The following is a 6,123-nucleotide window of genomic DNA, read 5'->3' on the forward strand; positions in this document are numbered from 1 at the left end:
AAGGAGTTTAGTAGCAGAGACAGAGACGGGTTCTAAAAGGAGTTTAGTAGCAGACAAAGAGACGGGTTCTAAAAGGAGTTTAGTAGCAGAGACGGGTTCTAAAAGGAGTTTAGTAGCAGACACAGAGACTGGTTCTAAAAGGAGTTTAGTAGCAGAGACGGGTTCTAAAAGGAGTTTAGTAGCAGACACAGAGAAGGGTTCTAAACGGAGTTTAGTAGCAGACACAGAGACGGGTTCTAAAAGGAGTTTAGTAGCAGACACAGAGACGGGTTCTAAAAGGAGTTTAGTAGCAGACACAGAGACGGGTTCTAAAAGGAGTTTAGTAGCAGACACAGAGACGGGTTCTAAAAGGAGTTTAGTAGCAGACACAGAGACGGGTTCTAAAAGGAGTTTAGTAGCAGAGACGGGTTCTAAAAGGAGTTTAGTAGCAGACACAGAGACGGGTTCTAAAAGGAGTTTAGTAGCAGATACGGGTTCTAAAAGGAGTTTAGTAGCAGAGACAGAGACGGGTTCTAAAAGGAGTTTAGTAGCAGACACAGAGACAGGTTCTAAAAGGAGTTTAGTAGCAGACACAGAGACAGGTTCTACAAGGAGTTTAGTAGCAGACACAGAGACGGGTTCTAAAAGGAGTTTAGTAGCAGACACAGAGACGGGTTCTAAAAGGAGTTTAGTAGCAGACACAGAGACGGGTTCTAAAAGGAGTTTAGTAGTAGACACAGAGACGGGTTCTAAAAGGAGTTTAGTAGTAGACAGAGACGGGTTCTAAAAGGAGTTTAGTAGCAGACACAGAGACGGGTTCTAAAAGGAGTTTAGTAGCAGACACAGAGACGGGTTCTAAAGGGAGTTTAGTAGCAGACACAGAGACGGGTTCTAAAAGGAGTTTAGTAGCAGACACAGAGACCAGTTCTAAAAGGAGTTTAGTAGCAGACACAGAGACGGGTTCTAAAAGGAGTTTAGTAGCAGACAAAGAGACGGGTTCTAAAAGGAGTTTAGTAGCAGAGACGGGTTCTAAAAGGAGTTTAGTAGCAGACACAGAGACTGGTTCTAAAAGGAGTTTAGTAGCAGAGACGGGTTCTAAAAGGAGTTTAGTAGCAGACACAGAGAAGGGTTCTAAACGGAGTTTAGTAGCAGACACAGAGACAGGTTCTACAAGGAGTTTAGTAGCAGACACAGAGACTGGTTCTAAAAGGAGTTTAGTAGCAGAGACGGGTTCTAAAAGGAGTTTAGTAGCAGACACAGAGAAGGGTTCTAAACGGAGTTTAGTAGCAGACACAGAGACGGGTTCTAAAAGGAGTTTAGTAGCAGACACAGAGACGGGTTCTAAAAGGAGTTTAGTAGCAGACACAGAGACGGGTTCTAAAAGGAGTTTAGTAGCAGACACAGAGACGGGTTCTAAAAGGAGTTTAGTAGCAGACACAGAGACTGGTTCTAAAAGGAGTTTAGTAGCAGAGACGGGTTCTAAAAGGAGTTTAGTAGCAGAGACAGAGACGGGTTCTAAAAGGAGTTTAGTAGCAGACACAGAGACAGGTTCTAAAAGGAGTTTAGTAGCAGACACAGAGACAGGTTCTACAAGGAGTTTAGTAGCAGACACAGAGACGGGTTCTAAAAGGAGTTTAGTAGCAGACACAGAGACGGGTTCTAAAAGGAGTTTAGTAGCAGACACAGAGACGGGTTCTAAAAGGAGTTTAGTAGTAGACACAGAGACGGGTTCTAAAAGGAGTTTAGTAGTAGACAGAGACAGGTTCTAAAAGGAGTTTAGTAGCAGACACAGAGACGGGTTCTAAAAGGAGTTTAGTAGCAGACACAGAGACGGGTTCTAAAGGGAGTTTAGTAGCAGACACAGAGACGGGTTCTAAAAGGAGTTTAGTAGCAGACACAGAGACCAGTTCTAAAAGGAGTTTAGTAGCAGACACAGAGACGGGTTCTAAAAGGAGTTTAGTAGCAGACAAAGAGACGGGTTCTAAAAGGAGTTTAGTAGCAGAGACGGGTTCTAAAAGGAGTTTAGTAGCAGACACAGAGACTGGTTCTAAAAGGAGTTTAGTAGCAGAGACGGGTTCTAAAAGGAGTTTAGTAGCAGACACAGAGAAGGGTTCTAAACGGAGTTTAGTAGCAGACACAGAGACAGGTTCTAAAAGGAGTTTAGTAGCAGACACAGAGACGGGTTCTAAAAGGAGTTTAGTAGCAGATACGGGTTCTAAAAGGAGTTTAGTGACAGAGACAGGTTCTAAAAGGAGTTTAGTAGCAGATACGGGTTCTAAAAGGTGTTTAGTAGCAGAGACAGAGACGGGTTCTAAAAGGAGTTTAGTAGCAGACACAGAGACGGGTTCTAAAAGGAGTTTAGTAGCAGATACGGGTTCTAAAAGGAGTTTAGTAGCAGAGACAGAGACGGGTTCTAAAAGGAGTTTAGTAGCAGAGACAGAGACAGGTTCTAAAAGGAGTTTAGTAGCAGACACAGAGACGGGTTCTAAAAGGAGTTTAGTAGCAGACACAGAGACCAGTTCTAAAAGGAGTTTAGTAGCAGACACAGAGACGGGTTCTAAAAGGAGTTTAGTAGCAGACAAAGAGACGGGTTCTAAAAGGAGTTTAGTAGCAGAGACGGGTTCTAAAAGGAGTTTAGTAGCAGACACAGAGACTGGTTCTAAAAGGAGTTTAGTAGCAGAGACGGGTTCTAAAAGGAGTTTAGTAGCAGACACAGAGAAGGGTTCTAAACGGAGTTTAGTAGCAGACACAGAGACGGGTTCTAAAAGGAGTTTAGTAGCAGACACAGAGACGGGTTCTAAAAGGAGTTTAGTAGCAGACACAGAGACGGGTTCTAAAAGGAGTTTAGTAGCAGACACAGAGACGGGTTCTAAAAGGAGTTTAGTAGCAGACACAGAGACGGGTTCTAAAAGGAGTTTAGTAGCAGATACGGGTTCTAAAAGGAGTTTAGTAGCAGAGACAGAGACGGGTTCTAAAAGGAGTTTAGTAGCAGACACAGAGACAGGTTCTAAAAGGAGTTTAGTAGCAGACACAGAGACAGGTTCTACAAGGAGTTTAGTAGCAGACACAGAGACGGGTTCTAAAAGGAGTTTAGTAGCAGACACAGAGACGGGTTCTAAAAGGAGTTTAGTAGCAGACACAGAGACGGGTTCTAAAAGGAGTTTAGTAGTAGACACAGAGACGGGTTCTAAAAGGAGTTTAGTAGTAGACAGAGACAGGTTCTAAAAGGAGTTTAGTAGCAGACACAGAGACGGGTTCTAAAAGGAGTTTAGTAGCAGACACAGAGACGGGTTCTAAAGGGAGTTTAGTAGCAGACACAGAGACGGGTTCTAAAAGGAGTTTAGTAGCAGACACAGAGACCAGTTCTAAAAGGAGTTTAGTAGCAGACACAGAGACGGGTTCTAAAAGGAGTTTAGTAGCAGACAAAGAGACGGGTTCTAAAAGGAGTTTAGTAGCAGAGACGGGTTCTAAAAGGAGTTTAGTAGCAGACACAGAGACTGGTTCTAAAAGGAGTTTAGTAGCAGAGACTGGTTCTAAAAGGAGTTTAGTAGCAGACACAGAGAAGGGTTGTAAACGGAGTTTAGTAGCAGACACAGAGACAGGTTCTAAAAGGAGTTTAGTAGCAGACACAGAGACGGGTTCTAAAAGGAGTTTAGTAGCAGATACGGGTTCTAAAAGGAGTTTAGTGACAGAGACAGGTTCTAAAAGGAGTTTAGTAGCAGATACGGGTTCTAAAAGGTGTTTAGTAGCAGAGACAGAGACGGGTTCTAAAAGGAGTTTAGTAGCAGACACAGAGACGGGTTCTAAAAGGAGTTTAGTAGCAGATACGGGTTCTAAAAGGAGTTTAGTAGCAGAGACAGAGACGGGTTCTAAAAGGAGTTTAGTAGCAGAGACAGAGACAGGTTCTAAAAGGAGTTTAGTAGCAGACACAGAGACGGGTTCTAAAAGGAGTTTAGTAGCAGACACAGAGACGGGTTCTAAAAGGAGTTTAGTAGCAGAGACGGGTTCTAAAAGGAGTTTAGTAGCAGACACAGAGACGGGTTCTAAAAGGAGTTTAGTAGCAGATACGGGTTCTAAAAGGAGTTTAGTAGCAGAGACAGAGACGGGTTCTAAAAGGAGTTTAGTAGCAGACACAGAGACGGGTTCTAAAAGGAGTTTAGTAGCAGATACGGGTTCTAAAAGGAGTTTAGTAGCAGACACAGAGACAGGTTCTAAAAGGAGTTTAGTAGCAGACACAGAGACGGGTTCTAAAAGGAGTTTAGTAGCAGACACAGAGACGGGTTCTAAAAGGAGTTTAGTAGCAGACACAGAGACGGGTTCTAAAAGGAGTTTAGTAGTAGACACAGAGACGGGTTCTAAAAGGAGTTTAGTAGTAGACAGAGACAGGTTCTAAAAGGAGTTTAGTAGCAGACACAGAGACCAGTTCTAAAAGGAGTTTAGTAGCAGACACAGAGACGGGTTCTAAAAGGAGTTTAGTAGCAGACACAGAGACGGGTTCTAAAAGGAGTTTAGTAGCAGAGACGGGTTCTAAAAGGAGTTTAGTAGCAGACACAGAGACTGGTTCTAAAAGGAGTTTAGTAGCAGAGACAGAGACAGGTTCTAAAAGGAGTTTAGTAGCAGACACAGAGACGGGTTCTAAAAGGAGTTTAGTAGCAGAAACAGAGACGGGTTCTAAAAGGAGTTTAGTAGCAGAGACGGGTTCTAAAAGGAGTTTAGTAGCAGACACAGAGACGGGTTCTAAAAGGAGTTTAGTAGCAGATACGGGTTCTAAAAGGAGTTTAGTAGCAGAGACAGAGACGGGTTCTAAAAGGAGTTTAGTAGCAGACACAGAGACAGGTTCTAAAAGGAGTTTAGTAGCAGACACAGAGACAGGTTCTACAAGGAGTTTAGTAGCAGACACAGAGACGGGTTCTAAAAGGAGTTTAGTAGCAGACACAGAGACGGGTTCTAAAAGGAGTTTAGTAGCAGATACGGGTTCTAAAAGGAGTTTAGTAGCAGAGACAGAGACGGGTTCTAAAAGGAGTTTAGTAGCAGACACAGAGACAGGTTCTAAAAGGAGTTTAGTAGCAGACACAGAGACAGGTTCTACAAGGAGTTTAGTAGCAGACACAGAGACGGGTTCTAAAAGGAGTTTAGTAGCAGACACAGAGACGGGTTCTAAAAGGAGTTTAGTAGCAGACACAGAGACGGGTTCTAAAAGGAGTTTAGTAGTAGACACAGAGACGGGTTCTAAAAGGAGTTTAGTAGTAGACAGAGACAGGTTCTAAAAGGAGTTTAGTAGCAGACACAGAGACGGGTTCTAAAAGGAGTTTAGTAGCAGAAACAGAGACGGGTTCTAAAAGGAGTTTAGTAGCAGACACAGAGACGGGTTCTAAAAGGAGTTTAGTAGCAGAGACGGGTTCTAAAAGGAGTTTAGTAGCAGACACAGAGACGGGTTCTAAAAGGAGTTTAGTAGCAGATACGGGTTCTAAAAGGAGTTTAGTAGCAGAGACAGAGACGGGTTCTAAAAGGAGTTTAGTAGCAGACACAGAGACAGGTTCTAAAAGGAGTTTAGTAGCAGACACAGAGACAGGTTCTACAAGGAGTTTAGTAGCAGACACAGAGACGGGTTCTAAAAGGAGTTTAGTAGCAGACACAGAGACGGGTTCTAAAAGGAGTTTAGTAGCAGACACAGAGACGGGTTCTAAAAGGAGTTTAGTAGTAGACACAGAGACGGGTTCTAAAAGGAGTTTAGTAGTAGACAGAGACAGGTTCTAAAAGGAGTTTAGTAGCAGACACAGAGACGGGTTCTAAAAGGAGTTTAGTAGCAGACACAGAGACGGGTTCTAAAGGGAGTTTAGTAGCAGACACAGAGACGGCTTCTAAAAGGAGTTTAGTAGCAGACACAGAGACCAGTTCTAAAAGGAGTTTAGTAGCAGACACAGAGACGGGTTCTAAAAGGAGTTTAGTAGTAGACAAAGAGACGGGTTCTAAAAGGAGTTTAGTAGCAGAGACGGGTTCTAAAAGGAGTTTAGTAGCAGACACAGAGACTGGTTCTAAAAGGAGTTTAGTAGCAGAGACGGGTTCTAAAAGGAGTTTAGTAGCAGACACAGAGAAGGGTTCTAAACGGAGTTTAGTAGCAGACACAGAGACAGGTTCTAAAAG

Source organism: Salmo salar, unplaced genomic scaffold (genome assembly GCF_965601325.2).
Source record: "Salmo salar unplaced genomic scaffold, fSalSal1 ptg000347l, whole genome shotgun sequence".
In the NCBI taxonomy this organism is placed as follows: Eukaryota; Metazoa; Chordata; class Actinopteri; order Salmoniformes; family Salmonidae; genus Salmo; species Salmo salar.